This window comes from Protopterus annectens, chromosome 7.part0 (genome assembly GCF_019279795.1).
Source record: "Protopterus annectens isolate FY-2018-M chromosome 7.part0, PAN1.0, whole genome shotgun sequence".
NCBI classification, from domain to species: Eukaryota; Metazoa; Chordata; order Ceratodontiformes; family Protopteridae; genus Protopterus; species Protopterus annectens.
The window spans coordinates 210,064,815-210,085,672 of record NC_056739.1 but is presented as its reverse complement, the minus strand read 5'-3'; the positions used below and the strand labels follow the sequence as shown (position 1 = coordinate 210,085,672).

Below are 20,858 nucleotides of genomic sequence, written 5' to 3'. Positions count from 1 at the left end.
CACCTGGTTTCTCTTTCTTCAATGAAATTCCTGTAATTTCCACCTCTAGGATCTTTCCGTACTTTTTCCAAAATGCAGAATTTAAATTCTTTACAAGACTGCGATACACTAATATGTTTAAATAATGCATTATTTATATTTAGGCATTTAATGTCATAGCCATGTTAATAAACCCTGTCCCTCAGCCTTCTCTCTGTTTTTCCCACATAAAAGCTGGGACAGGATTTACACAGTGCCAAATAAATAATTCCCGTAGTTTGGCAATTGCCCTTTTCTGGTCTCACTACTGTCTTTAAACTATTATTCAAAACCACCTTCTTATCCTGACAAATAAATTTACATTGAGAGCAGGTCCCACATCTTCCAGTACCACCACCTACAGTGTTCACATTCCCCATTTCAAAGTTCTTTTTCAAGTTTAACCCTAACTTATAAACAAAATTTGGTCTGTCCCCCCCAATTTTACACAACTTTGGGTTATTCTTAAGGATTGACCAATTTTTTGTCATAATCTTCTTCACCTCATTCACCTGTTTACCGAATGGTAAAACCATAGCTCTTTCATAATTTTTATTATTATTATTACTGTTATTATGGTTAACTTGGCTCCCAATATCAATACTCTTTTCTTTTATACCTCCCTTATTACCCAACAGTGGTACATACTTCTTTCCCCATTCTTCTTTAACATATTCCACATAGTCCATAACCAATTTTAAAATTGATAATAATTAAATAGGGTAAGTATTCAATTAATTTGATTAACTGGACTATTTAAGGGGGATAATAGTAGTAGAGACAGATTCTGATGAAATCCCTTCAGGGGATGAAAGCGCTCAATCAGCTGTACTGTGCAAATTCTGTGGATGTAATAAAAGAACCGTTTGGTGTTTTCAGCCTTCTACAGCATCTACATGCATCTTTAAAATCCTGTTATTAGCCCTGGCTGCTGACTGCTCCTGTCCCTGTGTCTCCACCTGCACCATACTCTCCTGTGCAATTTCCTGCACTAGTCTCTTTGAAACATACCTGCCTTGTGGAATGAACTCTTTCTGAATGCCTGCAGTGGTATCACAAAGCCTAATCTCCCCACAACCCGTCTCAAGTTAACAAGAAACACCATACTCTCCTGTGCAATTTCCTGCACTAGTCTCTTTGAAACATACCTGCCTTGTGGAATGAACTCTTTCTGAATGCCTGCAGTGGTATCACAAAGCCTAATCTCCCCACAACCCATCTCAAGTTAACAAGAAACACCATACTCTCCTGTGCAATTTCCTGCACTAGTCTCTTTGAAACATACCTGCCTTGTGGAATGAACTCTTTCTGAATGCCTGCAGTGGTATCACAAAGCCTAATCTCCCCACAACCCGTCTCAAGTTAACAAGAAAGTATGTTGTTGGTCTCTCTATCCTGCCAATAATTTTCTGTAAATCTTTGTTATAAACCCTCTAGGAAACCAGGTGCAGGTTTCAGGCCAGCACAGACAGCAGTCTCCACCGCCCTTTCCTAACATATTAGTGCCCCTCTTACCTCCTAACCTACACAGACATCCCTTTTTACTTGTAGTCACCCCTCCCTAGTTTTACAACCTCACATTCCCCCTCTCCTATCTCCTGTAATAGCAAACCCAGCCATAGGTCTCACCCCTAAACCTCAGCTTAATCTCTTGTGTACCTCCTGCCCACTTGCTTCATTTCATATTTCTTTGGACTCTTATGACCACCTAACCAAACCTACTACTTCCTCACTCTTTTCCTACCCCGGTCTCATCCACCGACTCTATTCTCTGACTCCTCACTTATCTCAGCACTTACATACTGCTGACTTACCTTAGTATACAGCTTTTCTGATTGTTTTCCTTACAAACAGTTTCACTAACTGTTTCTAACCGCTCCCTCTTGCGGGCTCACTCCGCTCCCCTCCCTACCCCCAATTCCCACCCACCCCAGGGGTCCTACCTTTATACTTCCTAGACCACACCTCCTCCACCACACCCCTTCCTCTCTCATCACTGTCCAAACACTTAATTTCCTTTCTGCCACTTTTATCCTATTACTTACCGTGTCCCTTCAGCTTACTCTACATAAACACTCTTCTCTTTATACTTCATCCTTTCACACTATTCAGCAATCTATTTCCCTAATTACACCCTACACATTCCTACCCAAATATAATTGATACTGTCCTCTCTCCCTTCTCCTCTCAAGACAGTTTAGCTTCTAGATACATAGTTCCAATTAATACTCCTACAATGAAGAATCAAAACATCTCACCCTTTATCTCAGTCGTACTAATACTTTCACTCCTACCTCCCCTAATTCTCACTCATCTACTCACCTTTCTTGAAAGCCCACTTGACCCATTACAAAATTATCCCAAAACAGAAACTATCTCACTAAACCCACACCCAAATTTAACACATGCTAATATCACATTCACTTCTAAATACATATTTCCGAAATTTCATCGAACACAGCACACAAAATATAATAACCTCAACCCCAGGAAATGTCTATTTCATTACTGTAGAATCCATAACCTTTACTTTCTAAACCTAATGCTCTCTCTAATAGATGGCGACATCCATCCAAACCCAGGACCTTCACTTTCTCCTTCCTCACCCCTCAACTCCAAAATGTTTCCTACCCATATATTTTCTAAAAAATCTAACTCTCTCTATTGCTCATCTTAATATACGCAGCATAAACAATAAAGTTACACAATTACAAGCCCTGACTGAAGTCTACTCCTTTGATATTCTATGCTTAACTGAAACTTGGTTAAAACCTACAACCAAGGACAATCAGATCATCCCACCTGGATATAATATCCTAAGACTCGACCGAACCTCCAAAAAAGGTGGAGGAGTTGCTATCCTATATAAACCTTGCCTAAATTTAACCACCCATAACCTCAAACCACCTCTAGACTCCAATGCAGAGATTCTTATCACAAAGCTTCTTATCAACAACTCCAAATCTATCTATATCATCTGTTTATACATACCCCCTGGTAACAATATAGCAACTATGGAAAATATTCTCTCCTGGCTATCCCAAAACCTACCTCAAGAAACTATCATCCTAGGTGATACAAATATAGACTGGACCTCCCTCTGCAGTAACCTCCCTTCTAACCACATAAACCTATATGGGTATTCCCAAACTATCACCTCCCCTACCAGAATAAATAGATCCAACAAAAAATCTAGCCTATTAGACTGGATTCTTATTAACCGTCCTCCCCATACTTATGACTCAGGAACTCTCCCAGATGATTTAAGTGACCACTCACTTACCTACATCATCAAACATAAAACCAACTGTCCCTCTCCAACATCCACAATAAGCATCAGATCCAAAAAGAACTTTAACTCAGAACTATTCCAGATGGAACTAAAAGCATGTAACTGGTTACCACTGCTTAATTTATCCTTAGACGATGCCGTTACTTACTTTAACTCCAACTTTCTTACCATCCTGGACCGCCATGCCCCAACCAGACAAATTAGAACAAAAAACAAACATGCGCCATGGCTATCTAAAGAAACCAAACAAAAAATCAAAGATAGAAACAAACACTGGGAAATTTGGAAAAAGACTCAAAGTCCTATCCACCAACAAACCTTCAGACAACTAAGAAATCAAACAAAAAGAGCTGTAATATCGGATAAAAAGAATTTCTACCTACTTTCCCAACAAGCAAATCAAACCAAACCACAGAGGTTCTGGTCCAGCATCAACCAACTACTCTACCCAGGGCAAACTACCACTCCTAGCCCTCAAAATACTGAACACAAAACTTCAATAAATATAGCTAATGAATTTAACACATTCTTCACTAACACTATACAAACACTAGCTAGCCAGCTCTCACCTGATAATTTCACTTTACCTACTAATAAAACAAACTCTTCTCCTTCCTTCCAACTTCAACCCATCCCTACATCATATGTACTTACCCTCCTTCAGAAATTGAAACCATGCTCTCCCTCGGCAGACCAACTACCAGCAGAATTTCTGCAACTAGCCGCTAAATCCATTGCCTACCCTATATCAATCCTAATCAACAGAACCATTACTGAAAGCTATATCCCCTCCATTTGGAAAATCTCCCATATTATCCCCTCCACAAAGGTGGCCAATCTACTGAACTTTCCAACTTTCGACCAATTGCCCTCCTCTCACCTATAGCTAAAATTATGGAAAATGCATCCATAAACAACTACTTCAACATTTAACACAAAATAATCTTCTAGCTAACTGCCAGCATGGTTTTAGACCTTCACACAGTACCTCCACTGCCCTTCTCTCCTTTACAGATATTATCAACAAACACCGTAGTCTAAACAAACTCTCTTCTGCCCTATTCATTGACCTATCTAAAGCTTTTGATATGGTGAATCACCAAATTCTCATCACCATAATAAAATCCCTATCACTTGACGCATCCTCCATTAAGTGGTTCCAGTCCTACCTTGACAAAAGACAGCAGGCCGTACTATGGCACAAGTCTCTCTCTACCCACCTACCAGTCAACCTAGGTGTCCCCCAAGGTTCCATCCTTGGACCTTTACTTTTTTCCATTTTCATCAATGATCTCCACCTGGCTATCCCTCAAGCCTCTTGTATACAATATGCAGATGATTCCACACTTATATGCTCAGCCTCATCCTCTTCAGACCTCCTACACCTTACCCAACAAGTCTTCAACACAGTTGAGAAATGGTTTACACATAGATGCCTTCTCTTAAACCCCAAAAAGACTAAACTCCTTCTTTTCTCTCCCAACAGTAAATTCCCACATTAGATTTCTCAGTCACTTCTACCAACAATACTATTATATCCCCAGAACCTACCACTAAACTGCTAGGAGTCACCATCGACAATAAACTAAACTTTGATATACATATAAACAATACTATTAAATCTGTTAATAGAAAAATAGGCTCCCTGTATCGGATTAAATCTTTTCTCCTACCCTCTGCTCGTACAACAATAGCACACACACATCTAATATCTCCTCTTCTATATGCTTCACCCATCTTTACTAAACTTTCTAAAACAATCTCAGCAAACTGGAAATGTCCTATAATAACATCGCCAGATTTGCCACAGGAAACCCTTATAGAACCCATCATTGCCTCAATCTAAAACAGCTAGGCTGGCTTGAACTACAGAACCTAATTAAATTCCATCAACTAACTATAGCTCACAAAACCCTTTACACACCATCCAAAACACCTGCTCTATCCACACTAATCACTCCCTATAAAAACCTAGATTCCCTAAGGTCCTCACATAAACTCTTAGCACATACTACCAAAATAAACAACAAGGCCAGTGACTCTCTTTTCTCTAATACTGTAGGGAAAGCCTGGAATCTTCTACCAAATGATATTTCTACACTTCCCTCTCTCTCCAGTTTCAAAAACAATCTGAAAGTATATCTCAAATCTCACTGGCTATGTCATTGCTCCAAACCTGACTAGCTCTATAGTTACTTAACTGCATCCTATACAGATTATTTGGCTAGAATTGTTATTTTTATCCTGTAATTTTAGTGCTGTTTATGCTTATTTTTTTTTGTATTTTTTTTCTTTTGCATATTTGTGCTACTCATAGATAGAAATAAGTTAATTAGCTGTATGTATCTAGGAGCTTTTCTCCCCGGGCCTCTACTGAAAATGGACATGTATCCAGTTAGACTAGCCCGGTAAACAAATGTAAAATAAAATAATAAATAAATAAATAAATAATACAGTGGTTTTTTTCTGTAATTCTTGGTGGTTTTACGCTGTTGGGCTCATTTGTGGACAGTTACATATCAACCCCTATATCACAAGATGGGTTGCAAACTGGCTCAGAAATAGAACCCACATGGTCAGAATCGCAGGTGCCATGTCCGAATCCAAACCAGTTACAAGTGGTTTCCCACAGGGCTCAGTTCTGGGACCTCTCTTGTTCGGTATATACTTCTCTGAGGTTCAGGCTAACACGGGGGGATTATGGCTGACAAAGTTTGCAGTTGACTGCAAACTGGGAGCCATAATCGAATCTCCAGCTGACAAGCATCCTCCAAAAGGGTCTCACAGAGATGGATGCTTGGTGCCTGAGCCACGGCCTCAAGCTAAATGCTAAAAAGTGCATAGTCATCCCCTTTGGGAAAAACAAGGTGCTCACAAATTACCACATAGGTGGTAATCCATTAAGTACGGAAGAAGTAATTAGAGATTTGGGGACCAACGTAGATAGTAATCTCTCCTTTGATAATCACGTTGCCAAAGTGGTTAGAAAGACCTTCTATATAACCCACCTTATCACGAAAGGGTTTGCATCTAGATCAAGAGAGGTCATTGTGCCCCTCTACTCATCACTCATCACTCATCAGGCCCATAATTTAATACAATGCCCCTTTTGGGATGTACCTTACCAGACACCTGCAGAAACAGGAGAGACCCTAAAAGTACCTCACCAAGAGGATCATGGGTTACAAACAGATGTCCTATGCAGCTCGACTAAAGAAACTCCAGCTCTTCTCAGTTGCTTACCGCCTACTCAGAGGCGATCTATGCCTGACGTACAAAGCCATGTCAAACCCAGAATTAATGGACACCTCAAAAAAATCTAAGTCCCTTAGCGCTACACTCTCCAGGGACCTAAACCTCAGCACAAAAATAAATAGGACATGCTGGAGGGACAGATTCATTTCCCAGAGGCTCCCCTCACTCTGGAATAGAACCCCAATTCATGTTAGACATAGCCCCTTGCTGACCCTCTTCAAACGAAATCTGGACGCGTGGATGGGAAATCGCAAATTCAATCCTGGGATCTCTTCTGTGTCCCTGCTAGACAGAGGCACAGTAAACTAATCTTAAAAGGGTACCTTCTGTGACCTACTTTACAGAGGCACAGTAGGCTAATCTAATAGGGAGGCGGAAGCCAAATGCACTCTGGCTAGGCTTATAAATGCCGTAGGGCAGATAGCCTAGTATCTACCTATGAACCTATAAAAATTGGTCCTTTCCAGTCTCAGACAGACCACAAAGAGGCAGATACAGGCATCCCAGAGGCAGATCTCCGCCCCAAGGCTCATACAGGCCTAAACAATGGGGTGCTCCTACCTCCAAAAGCGGTGAAGACAAGTTACAACCTTACAGGAAACAGTCCCAATGACTTTCCTCTACCAGTTCCAAGCAGTTTTCTTTTGACAGCCCCCTTAGGGGGAAAATTAGCACTTTTTTCATCAAATTGGCAAATGGTTACACAAGACAAATGGGTCCTGAGCATAGTGTCCCAAGGCTACAGGTTCCATTTTCAAACTCTACCAAGGTCAAAGGGCATGCCAGACCTGCCACAAAATCAATGAGCAGAGGCACAAAAACAAATTACAGCCCTCATGGACATGAGGGCCATTCAACAAGTAGCACAAGAGAGCAGGGGCAAGGATTTTACTCCAGACTTTTCCTAGTACCCAGGAAGGACAAAACCTGGAAACCAATTCTGGACCTATCTATACTAAATACGTTTCTGGAAATTCCAAAATTCAAGATGTTGACTCTACAGCAGCTACTGCCCATGCTGGGCAAGAGGGATTGGCTCGTAATTTTGGACCTAAAAGAGGCATACCTGCATGTCCCAATCAGACAATCTTGCAGAAGATACCTCAGATTCATAGCTGGTTCAATGCATTACCAATTCTCTGCACTGCCCTTTGGCTTATCTACTGCGCCCAGGGTCTTCACAAAATGCCTGGCCCCAGTAATTGCATTTTGCAGACAAAAAGGAATTCAAATATATCCCTACTTGGACGACTGCCTAATTCAAGCAGAGAACAAAGACACTCTTCTAAAGCATCTGGCGTTTGTAAAAAGATTACTAATTGGCCTGGGGTACACAGTAAACGAAAAGAAATCAAAACTAGTGCCGTCTCGAGATAATATTCCTGGGTGCAAGCTTAAATACAACTGCCCAGATAGCTTATCTCACGCCAGACAAGCAAAAACAACTGACTACTTACTTCAAGAAATTGGCAACAAAAACCCACTTATCTGCAAGGAAAATCCTGCAGGCCTTGGGTTTCATGGCATTCTGCATTCTAGTAATTCCATATGCCAGACTGCATATGAGGAAACTACAATGGTATCTGAAAAGTGTTTGGACTCAGCATTGCCACAGCCTGGAGACAGTAATTGCACTCATTCCCTGCCTACAACAGGAGTTTCGATGGTGGGCAGAAGCTTGTCACCACAACAAGGGTCTGCCATTCTGTTTACCCACAGCCAGACAGACACTGACAATGGATGCATCAGATTATGCCTGGGGGGCCCATATAGCAGGAAAATTTATTCAGGGCACATGGCCTGCAAACCAGATGCATCTTCATATCAATCAAAAAGAGATGCTAGCTGTTCAAAATGCCCTGACAACTTTCAAGGATCTGCTTCATCCAGGACAGTTACTGATAAAGACAGACAACACTACGGTCATGTGGTGCATAAACAAGCAGGGAGGTACACATTCCTACCCCTCTGCAGACAAGCAATGACCTTATGGGACACAGCATTGGCTTTTCAAGTTCACCTGCAAGCACAATTCCTGCCAGGAAAAACAAATACTCTGGCAGACGAACTAAGCAGAAACCTCATGGATCCCCACAAATGGAAACTGGATCCACAAGTCTTCAGAATGATAATAAGGAAATGGGGATGTCCAGACATCTATTTGCCTCCCCTCACAACTGTCAATTGCAGAGATTTTGCACACAGATTTGTAACAAGCAAGCATGGAAGGTGGACACCGTATCATTCAGCTGGAAAAATCTAACAGTGTATGCTTTTCCCCTACTGCCTCTCCTTTTCAGAGTACTCCTAAAGGTCAGACAAGAGAAGCCAAAAATGATACTGATTGCACCAGACTGGCCACGCCAGCACTGGTACCCAATCCTAAAGAGCTTGTCTCAAGGTCCAGCATGGATATTGCCTCAAACTTCTCACTTGCTGACCCAACAAAACAATCAGTTCCTGCACAGCCAACTCAGGACCTTAAATCTGGCAGCATGGCAAATAATGTAGCCATTCAGAACACTCCTCTTTCAAAAGCTGTTTTGGATGTTATCTTGGAGGCCAAGAGGCCCAGTGCCAGAAAATCTTATGCAGAAAAATGGAAGAGATTCTGTGCTTGGAATCGGGGACAAGGCATTGACACGTCTGTACCAAATATTCCTCAGATTTTACAATACCTAACTGAGATGCTGAATGAAGGCCTTTCCTTCTCATCAGTTAAGATTCGTGCCTCTGCCATTTCAGCACATTACAATACGGAACCACCTATCTTTTCTCATTCTTTAATAAGGCAGTACCTCAGAGGGGCCAAAAATATTAGGCCTCCAAGGAGAGTAGCAATTCTGGCCTGGGACCTCAATTATGTTTTGGAAAGACTCGCACTGCCTCCTTTTGAGCCAGCATCAACAGCAGATATAAAATTCTTATCCTGGAAAACAGTTCTGCTCCTAGCAATAACCTCTGCAAGGCAAGTCTCGGAGTTACAAGCACTCATGGCTGTGGAACCTTTCATCCAGACAGGGTTTCTCTGAGGACAAACCCTACATTTATGCCTAAGGTGGTGTCCAGTGTGGCCCTCAACCAAACCATTCACTTGCCTACCTTTTACCCAAATCCACAGAACAAGGGTGAGAAAATTCTGCATTCTTTGGACATACACATGCAGTTGCACTTCTACTTGGACAGAACTAAAGCTTTCAGAAAGACTGAGCAACTTTGTGTCATATGCTGCAGGGTCACAAGGAAAGGCTATCTCAAAACAGACTATTTCTAAATGGATAGGCCATTGCATCCGTTTCTGCTATTTTCAACATGGCAAATCAGTGCCTAAGGGCATTAAGCCTCATTCCACCAGAGCAGCAGCCACTTCAGCAGCCTTCCTCAGAGGAGTACCAACCAAAGATATCTTAGAGGCTGCAACATGGAGTTGAGTGCACACCTTTACAAAGCACTACCACTTGCCTCTCTGCTCTTAAGTACAGAGCAGGCTTCACCACTGCAGTTTTGCAGGGCCTCATAGCCTCTCGTAATCCTATTTAGCCCAGCCACCCATTCTCAGCTTTGGGATTCTACCCAAGAGTAATGACTGCAACAGTGAAACACGAACATAGTACAGTTGTGTACCTACCATAAATGTAGATGTTCGAGTGTATTCACTGTTGCAGTCCAGGTTACCCACCCTCCATCCCCCTTCTCTTTGCTGGGACTTATCTGCACTTCTCTATCCTATACAACCTTTTTGGTGTATTTGCTTGTAGATGAAGGAAATGTTATTTTTGTGCATGCATTTCTTATTGGTATATTTTTCAGCCTACCTATTTGGGCACCTGACATCTGGGGCAAGAAAAACTGAAGAAAACGGTGTCGCCGGCATCTTTTATACCCCCTGGCGCACTGACATCAGGGAAGCGGCGACAGCAACCGACGCTGGACCTAGACTTTGGAATTCTGGCCGACTGAGGGTAGCCTGCCAGCAGGATAACCCTTGAGTAATGACTGCAACAGTGAATACACTCGAACATCTACATTTATGGTAGGTACACAACTGTACTTTCTTTTTGGAGCTTGTGTAAGACGCAGCCTGGGATACCATCTGGTCCCATTGTTGCTGTGTTTTTGGCTTTGAAGAGGGCTGTTTTCGCCTGTGTGTCTGATGTCTGGGGGTCTACGTTCATGGGCCCTTTTGGGGGTGAGGGGTGGGTGAAGTTTGCACTGAACCTGTCAGCCAGGATATTGGCAATGTCAGTGGGTTCAGTGTATTTTTTGCCATTTTGCACCAGCTCAGAGCAGATCTGAGAGTTGCCACCTAGATTCTTGACATAGCTAAAGAAGGCCTTGTGATTATCTTTAGAGTCTTTGGTGATTTTTCTTTCAAAGTTGACCTTGGATGATTTTATGAGGGATCGTTGTTTCTTGCTAATACTGATCAGAGATGCCTTCCCTTTTTGGGATTTATCTCTTATGTAATAGTTTCCTCCTTCTTTTGTATAGCTTATTTATGTCCGGGGTCCACCAGACTGGTCTCCTCTTTTTGGAGGAGTGAGTCTTGGGTTTACTTGGTATGGCTCAATCCATGCATTCCTTTAGGTGCTCATAGAATGCATTTGTAAAGGATTCTGCGGTTTGGGCACCATTTTCTATTGGCCCGGGGGCTTTGAAACATTCCACCTTTGTCTTGAGAAGTGTGAAGTTTGCTTTTGAGAAATTTTTCACAGTGGTTTCCTTGGCTGGGGGTGGGGTCGGGATGTGGATGTCCAGTGTGATTAGTTTATGGTCTGATCTTACCAACGAGGGGTTTACCTCTGGTGTGGAACATTGAGCTCCCTTGCTGGTGATGACCAGGTCCATTATGTTGTCACCTCTTGTGGGAGTGGTGACTAGTTCCAGGGTGTTTGAGTTTATAAACTCCAGGAAACGTTTGGCAGAGGAGTTGGGACTTGAGTAGTTTTCCCAGTCAGTGTTTGGGTAGTTGAAATTACCCAATATCATGGTGTTTGGTGAGACCTTCATATTCTCCAATGTTCTCAGGAATGCCGAGTGGGGGTCCTGAGACGAGATGGGTGATCTGTAACAAGCTACAAACTGAAAAGCAGTTTTGCCCACTGTTAGTTGCACATGGATGGTCTCCGAGGCCTCGTGCAGTGCCACTAACCTGGAGGTGTGGGTATCCTTGATTAAGATGGATACACCCCTGCCTTTTGTATTTTGGTCCGGGTTCTGGGGCCGAAAGGTATGGTATGAGTTATAGCCTGGTAGTGCTGGGGTGCTCTCTGGAGCCTTGAACCAGGTTTCTGTTATTGCACAGATATCGATTTTATCCATACTGAGGAGTGCCTCGAGTGCGTGCATTTTGAGGTTTAGACTTCTGGCACTGAGTAGCATTACCCTCAGTTTTTTGTTTCTTGTGTTGTCTATGGAGGTGGGTTTGTCTTTTGAGCCTTGCCTAAAAAGGCACCATGGGGGTGGCAAGAGCCCTAGCCAGTAGTCGAGAGCCAAAGGGTGACAGGTGCAAGCCATCTGTAGCGAAGCAACGCGTCTTGTCGAGCATGTTATCCTAGGCTGATAGACAGTGGATCCCCTTTGAATGACACCAGTAGTTTAGCCAATTGTTAAAATTGATCATTTTGTCTTTATACTGTGGCATCATTTTTGATTGAGGGCAAGATGCTACTCAGGGTCAGGGTCATACCGGCCTGGGTTACGTGATCAGAGAGCTCCTCAATGTCTCTTTTCATGTAGTCCAGGGAGGTACGTCTCTGGTCATTCACACCAACATGGACAATGACAGAGTCATATTTGTACTTGCTTTGGAGTGACCTGAGTGCTTGTGTTATGTGGTGGATCATGGCACCCGACAGGCAGCTTACAGTGACCTTCTCCTTGTTCAGTCTGGTGAGCAGGATGTCAGTGTGCCTGACAATAGAGTCTCCTATTACTAGTGTATTTGGTGTGTTATTTAGCCTTAAGGGCTGTGATTGTGTGGCACACAGACTTTGTGAAGTATGTGATACGTGAATATTGTTGTGGGGTAGCGATTGCTTGGATGTCTGCTTTGGAGGTCTCTGCTGCTTTGGCAGATTTTTATTTAGAGCTTCCGAGTATGTGTTTGTGTCCCGTTTGCTGGTGCAGATACGATTGGTCTATGTGAGACTGGTTGTGTGGTGCGAGTGGTTCCCTTCCCCTCCTGACTGGCTGTTCCAGTCTTGGGTTGAGAGAGCTTGGCCTCCAGTTTGGCTGTATAGTTGCATCTCTCACATACATTTGAGTTTGTTGGAAGGAGGAGAGGGTTGTCTGTGTACATGAGGCAATTGTAACATTGCCTCAAGATTCCCAGATTCACCAGCTGGACTGGAGTTTAGACCTGAAGCTGCTCTTTGGACATGCCTGAAAAGTTTAATGAACTGTTTTATTGATTGTCCGGATGGGACGAATAGGGAGCCTTTTACTTCTATATAGTATAAGGGGGTTGCAGTGCTAGCATTTGTTAGTGTTTACTGAGAAATTTGAGCAAGTGCTGGGCTGTAAAAGGAAGGTTGAGTGCTTAATTTGAGAGTTTGACTAGTTCTAAGGGAAAAATTGAAGAGCAGACTTCGTGGAGCCGGGAATAGTTTAAACCTGCGTAACTGGCGCTGCTCAAAACCGTACAAATGCGGGTTTTAAAGCAGGGAGGTTGAAAGAGATAGGAATTAGCCCAAAACGGCCAATAAGCTACTAGTTGCTGGGCTGAGACCACTCCTCCAGGGACAGATAGGCTGCTCAAAGCTCCCCACTCTCACTGGTGAACAGAGAAGCTTCCTCCTATCCAAGTATGGGCAACACAGGAACATGTACCACAGCCCAGAATATAGCAAAACCTGAAATCTGGACTAATCTAGCTTAGAAAAGGCGGGAAACAAGAACATTTTTTTTATTTTTTTGTTCTTTATGCAGAACAAACAGTAACTTTACACAAAAAAAACACTGTAAATGCTATAAACAGGCTAGTGCACTTGAGTGTGTAGCTTGCAACAGTTAAACAACACAAAAGCAACTTTAAACGACTGTTAGAAGTGCAAACAGGAAAAAATAGTAGAGTATTAAAAAAAAATAGCTTTTTTAAATCACTGATATGTTAGAAACTTTTCGGTGAGAAAATGCAGTCGCAGGAAGAAATGCAGAGAAAAAGACTTAATCAGTTGAAAGTCTCTCTTTTGTCTCTCTGCTGCTTGTAGCACTCTGCAGGACACCACGAGGAGCTGTGCTGAGTTGTATACAGGTGCAAAACCACGCAAATGCGGGTTTTAAAGCAGGGAGATTGAATGAGAGAGGAATTAGCCCAAAACGGCCAATAAGCTACTAGTAGCTGGGCTGAGACTACTCCTCCAGGGACAGATAGGCTGCTCAAAGCTCCCCACTCTCACTGGTGAACAGAGAAGCTTCCTCCTATCCAAGTAAGGATATGGGCAACACAGGAACTTGTACCACAGCCCAGAATTCAAGGCTTTAAACTGCCAGTTTCATATGCTTAAATATCAACAGCATGTTATGGGCTTACGGAAACAGAAAATGATGTAGATTTCTGATTTGTGGAAAATAGAGTTACAGGATTTATTGCATTCAGCCGAACAGGTTGGAAAGCATACCTTGCAATATGGTTTTGATTCCTTGGAGGCCTCTTGCAGGGCCGCCGTAACTGGATCTGTGATAAGAAGACATGCCTGGCTCAAGGAACAAAATCTGCCTGATCATGTTAAAGCTAAACTGTTGGATGCCCCTTTACAGCATGACAGTCTGTTTGGTAATAAGGCAGAAGAGGTTTTAAAGAAAATGGAAGACAAAGCTAAATCTATGCAAACTGTAAAAGATTTCTTGCAAGTGCAGCCACCCAGGTTCAATAGGCACTGGCCTACTATGAATTGGTCCTTTCATGTGTCCAACAGAGCCACTCAGGGCAAACCCAGGCGCTCCAAAGGCTCCAGATATCAATCACCGGGATCTTACAGGTCAAAGCAATGGGGTGCCCCCACCTCCAAATCTGGAGGTAACAAAGCACAATCCTACAGTAAGCAGTCTCAAGGACTTTCCTCTGCCATCTCCAAGCACTTCTCTTTTGGCTGCCCCCTTGGGGGGAAAACTAGCACTTCATGCTCAAAATTGGCATTTAATTACCCAGGACAAGTGGGTATTAAACATAGTATCCCAGGGGTACAGATTTCATTTCCACACGGTACCAATTCCAAACGGATGGCCAGATCTGCTACCAAACCAGTGGGCAGAGGCCCAGAAACAAGTCATGTCCCTCATGGATATGGGGGCTATTCAGCCAGTACCAGAAAAGGACAAGGATTTTATTCAAGACTTTTCCTGGTACCAAGAAAAGACAAATCATAGCATCCAATTCTGGACTTATCAATTCTAAACATGTTCCTGGACATTCCAAAATTCAAAATGCTGACTTTACAACAGCTACTGCCTATGCTAGGCAAGAATGCCTGGTTGGTAACTCTAGACTTAAAAGAGGCATACCTGGATATCCCAATAAGGGAATCTTGCAGAAGATACCGCTGCTTCAAAGCAGGTTTTTTGCATTACCAATTCTCTGCACTGCCTTTTGGCTTATATACTGCGCCCAAGGTCTTTACAAAGTGCCTGGCACCAATAATTGCATTTTGCAGACAAAGAAACATTCAAATGTATCCTTATCTGGATGATCGTCTCATTCAGGCAGAGGACAAGGACACTCTTTTTCAACATCTGGCATTTGTAAAAAGGCTTCTAGCATGCCTAGGGTACACCATAAACGAAAAGAAATCACAACTGGTACCCTCTCAAATGATTACATTCCTGGGTGCAAGATTGAATACAGCTGCCCAGAAGGCTTACCTCACGCCATACAAACAAATTCAATTGACAACATACCTCAAACAAATGGCAACAAAAACCCAGCTATCTGCAAGACAAATTCTGCAGGCTTTGGGGTTGATGGCATCTCTCATTCTATTAATTCCATATGCGAGACTGCATATGAAGAAACTTCAATGGTATCTAAAAAATCTTATGGAGTCAACATTGTCATAGCCTGGAAACAATGATTCCTGTCATTCCATGCCTGCAACAGGTGTTTCTTTGGTGGGCAGAGACATGTCCCCAAAACAAGGGACTGTCATTTATTCTACCCCCAGCCACCCAAACCCTAACTACAGATGCATCAGACTATGCTTGGGGGGTCCACCTGGCAGGGAGATGCATTCAGGGCAAATGGAGCCCAAACCAAATGCATCTACATATCAACCAGAAAGAAATGCTAGCTGTTCGGAATGCTCTGACAGCCTTGAAGGACTTTCTTCATCCAGGACGACCACTGATAAAGACGGACAACACCACAGTTATGTGGTACATAAACAAGCAGGGGGGTACCCACTCCTACCCCCTTTGCAGACTAGCCATGGCCTTGTGGAACACAGCCTTGACTTACCAAATACATCTTCAAGCTCAGTTCCTGCCAGGAAAACAAAATACTCTGGCAGACGACCTAAGCAGAAATCTTATGGACCCACACAAATGGAAACTGGATCCACAAATCTTCAGCATGTTAACACAAAAATGGGGGAGCCCATACATAGATCTGTTTGCCTCTCCCCAAAACTATCAGTTGGACAAATTCTGCACAAGAACTCATCACAAAAAAGCCTGGAAAGTGGATGCTCTATCCTTCAGCTGGAAAAACCTGTCAGTCTATGCCTTTCCCCCCTCTACCTCTACTCTCCATGGTCTTACTAAAAGTCAGACAGGAAAAAACAAAAATGATTCTAATTGCTCTGGACTGGCCTCGCCAACACTGGTACCCGCTTCTAAGGAATATGTCACACCTTCCAACATGGTACTTGCCTCAAACACCTCACCTATTGTCTCAGCAGAACTATCAAATTCTGCACATTCTGCTCCAAACTCTGAATCTTGCAGCATGGCTAATCAACTAATTTCACCAACCACATCTCAGTAAACCTGTGGTGGATGTCATTTTGGAGGCCAGAAGGCCTAGTACTAGAAAATCTTATGCTGATAAATGGAAGAGATTCTGTGCTTGGAACGAAGCACAAGGAATAGACACAGCAAAGCCCAATATTCCTCAGATTTTGCAATACCTAACTGAGATGCTTCACAAGGGCCCATCTTTTTCTTCAATAAAAGTTCATGCCTCTGCCATCTCGGCTCATTACAGCACAGCGCCTCCCCTCTTTTCTCATCCCCTGCTAAAACAGTACCTCAGAGGGGCCAAAATTTTAAGGCCTCCCAGGAGAGCGCCAACTCCTGCATGGGACCTCAGTTTTGTGCTGGAAAAACTCACCCTACCTCCTTTTGAACCAGCAGCTACTGCGGATATAAAATTTCTTTCTTGGAAGACAACCTTTCTTTTGGCAGTCACTTCCGCTAGAAGGGTTTCAGAACTACAGGCTCTCATGGCAGTGGAGCCTTTTATTACTTTTTACCCGGACATGGTGGCCCTCAGGACCAATCCTTCTTTTATGCCTAAGGGTGGTATCCAGTGTGGCTCTAAACCAGTCCAGTCACCTGTCAACTTTCTTCCCAAATCCGCAGAACAAGGGGGAGCGAATTCTGCATTCATTGGATATACACAGACAACTAAGATTCTACTTAAACAGGACAAAATCTCTAAGAAAGTCTGAGCAACTACTGGTGGCATTTGCTGCAGGATCAGAGGGGAAGGCTATATCAAAACAGACTATTTCTAAATAGATAAGCCATTGCATTCGTTTCTGCTACTTGCACCATGGTAAACCTGTGCCCAAGGGGATCAGATCCCATTCCACCAGAGCTGCATCTACTTCAGCAGCTTTCCTCAGAGGGGTCCCTACCAGAGACATTCTAGAAGCTGGTACTTGGAGCTTAGTTCATATGTTCACAAAGCATTACCATTTACCTCTCTTTTCTAAATCCAGGGCAAGCTTTGCCACTGCAGTCCTGCAGGGCCTTATAGCTGCTCCTAATGCTGTTTAGTTCATCCTCCCATCTATAGCTTTGGGATTCTACCCAAATGTAATGACTGCAATAGTGAAACATGAAGAACATAGTACAGTTGTGTACACTTACCATAAATGTAGATGTTCGAGTGTATTCACTGTTGCAGTCCAGATTACCCACCCGCCATCCCCCTTTCTATACCTTTTCTTTCCTTCACTATACTCAAAAGCCTTTGTAGTGTATTTGCTTTTAGTTGAAGGTAAAGTTTATGTTTTCTAAAGTTGTTGTAGTTTCTTTTGGCTTTTCCCAGTTAGGGGTCGCCACAGCGGAACTCTGGTCCGCTAATGATTGGACGTTGATTTTTACATGCCGAGTTGCCGGCCCTGACGCACAACCTTCAATGAAGGTACGCCCATTCACGCATGTCTCCACACACACGACGCTCTAGCTGAGAATTGATTGGGACAACGTCTTGCTGTGAGGTGACAATGCTACCGCAGCACCACCGTGATGTATGTATATTTTTGCTCCCCATTTGGGGAGCACCTGACATCTGGGGCAAGAAAAACTGATTAAAATGGCATCGGCTGCATGTTTTATACCACTGACGACCTGACATAATGGAAGAGGAGACAGCAACCGACGCAGGACCCAAGACTTTGTTATTCAGGCCGACTGAGGGCAACTTGCCAGAAGATTACCCAAATGTAATGACTGCAGCAGTGAATACACTCTTAACATCTACATTTATGGTAAATGTACGCAACTGTACTTTTTTTGTTTATGTGCTAGGTTGAGGACTCTGATTTTTTTTTATATACCTAGCATTGACCTTTTTCAGGGCTCTTGCCTCCCTTTTTTTTATTTCTCATGAAAGCTTTGATGGACCTGCACTCAAGCTGCTGATTTTTTCCCCCTTTCCCAGCTCGAGATTTCAGTGGTCTGGGTACATGGAAGGTGCCTTTGAGCTTTGGAAGCTGGCAGACTATTGTATCTTAGGCAGTGTATAAATCATATAGTTCAGGCCACTGCATTAGTGATGTATTCAAACATTTGTTATGGTAAGTTTACTTATACAACTGCACTTTCCACCAGTTCCACATTCCCAGCTTTCCCCTGTAATTACTGTAGAACAATTCCTCTCATCATCTCAAAAGCTAAGTGCACCTCCTCTGTGGGTCCTATCTGAACCTCTTAGCTGTTCCATTGGTTCCATTCCCGAAGCATGGAAAAACTGCCATATGTAATGCTGTTAAAAGTGGATGACCCAGTCATAGGTCAATGTAATTTATAGACCTGTTAGTCTCTGTAGCCTCAAAAACAGATTGTAATTTATAATCTCTGACGTTATTAACCTAGTCATTAAAAATCTTTTAACTATGGGCCTCATGAGTTTGGCTTTGTAAAAAGCTGATTCTGTCCCTTTAACCTCAGTAATTTCCTTCAAACTGACACTGAACTAGTGGATATCAGTTATGCTGCACATATGCATATCTGGACCTGAACAAGGCCTCTGATACTGTTCCTTATGCGAGTATTATTGTCATAAGTATAAGTTACAATATAAATTCATATGCTGCGCAGTGGATAGCTAACTGGTTGTGTGGGAAGCCACATGTGGTTAGCTGTTGATACAGCTCCTGAAAGCAAACAAATGTTTCTGATGTCGATTTTCCAGTTTCTACAGATCTGTCCAAGAAGAAGAAAATCAAGGTGTCAGATCAGACCCCCTCGGATCAGACGAAAGAAATAAAAGCTCTCTCTAAGTCAGGTGACTTCTTCGGATCCAAGGTTTCCGAAAAAAAGAAGTTAGGTACTTAACCGTAACGCTCCGTGTGTCTTGTCCATCTCGCCCTTTATTCTCACTGATTGGTCAGATCCAATCCATCAGATCCGTGTCGGCCACTTTGCAAGCTGGAGGTCTTCAGCAAAGCTTGTGGGCCTGTTTTTACCCATAATGCAACCTTCTAGTTACCTCAGATCTTGTTTGCCCCTAGCAGACTCGTACAGAAAGAACATATATATGTACATACATATATGCATATATATCCAAGTGTATACAACCCTCAAAAAATAAGCAAGACAATTGTGAGGCTATATGACCCTGTAGTACCCAATTTATGTTTCTCAGTCTCCCAGGAGTATAGGCAGGGAGTATGAAGGGGGGGTTTGTGAGAATAAAGGGCAAGGTGGACAACACACATTTTCCCCAGGACCCAACGAACCAGTTTTGCAGAGGCTTGATTAACAATCGTACATAATGGCAGAGATAGTCTACTTTGTTTTGTAGGAGCCTTGCTAGCAGTGTAGTCGTGTTTATCTCTGCTTCTATAAAGATTAAGCTTTGATATGGCTGTAGAGCAGATTTTTTGTACTTTATGGTAATATCTTGGGAGGAGCAATGTTGAAGGGTGTAGTCCACTGGCTTGTAGCAGAAGATGCCTTGTCGGGGCAGTGATGAGCTAACCATCCAAATACAGAAACACTGAATCCTCTGCATGTCAGGTGGGCCGCCACTACTGCCATGCACTTTGTGAACACTCTGGGGGCTGTAGTGAGACCAAAGGGCAGAGCTCGGAACTGGAAGTGACTGGCTCCTAGCCAGAAGTGCAGGTACCTTCTGGATTGCCTTTCAATCTTTGTATGGTAGTATGCATCCTGAATGTCTATAGAGAACATTCAGTTGTCTTTTCTTAAGAATGGAAGTATCGACTGCAGTGTCACCATCCAGAACCTGGTCTTTTTCTCAGACTTGTTTAGATTGCTGAGGTCCAAAATGGATCTCCAGTCCCCTGTTTTCTTTGGAACTAAAAAGAATGTTGAGTTAAGTTCCGGATCCTCTCTGGTCTGTGGGGACTTCTTGGATGAGTCTTTTTCTTAGCAACTTTTGGATTTCTAATGTTGCTCGTTGTTTCTGACTGGGTGGAACGTCTAGAAGTGACTTGATGTCCTTCAAGAATGCAACTGCAGTCCTGACATACGGGTTGTCCTGCCTCAGGCAGCCCTTCGGTCGGCCGGATTCCAAAGTCTGGGTCCGGCGTCGGCTGATGTCGCCTCCTCCCCGACGTCAGAGCGGCTGGAGTTTAAAGGTATCCGCCGACGCCATCTTCAGTCTTTCTTGCCGCGCGGTGCCCGAAGCAGAAGCAGTTCCCAAGTGCCGGTCGGTCAGCTCCTGTGTTTTCAGTTACCGAACTAATCTAAAAGCTAAGTACCCCGATGGGGAACATTTTTTCTTGCCTCAGCCGATGTCAGAAAAAATTGAAAAAGTTAATAATTGTTTGTCTTGTGGTAAACAAATACCTCATAAGGACTTCCATTCTTACTGCCTCCC

General features: G+C 43.1%; 1 protein-coding gene across 1 annotated transcript in view; it reads left to right on the top strand.

The window, feature by feature from the left end:
- CTDNEP1 (CTD nuclear envelope phosphatase 1) overlaps positions 1–20,858 on the top strand; it is a 770,907-nt gene that overhangs the window by 344,754 nt on the left and 405,295 nt on the right. The gene's annotated exons all lie outside the window — the stretch shown is intronic.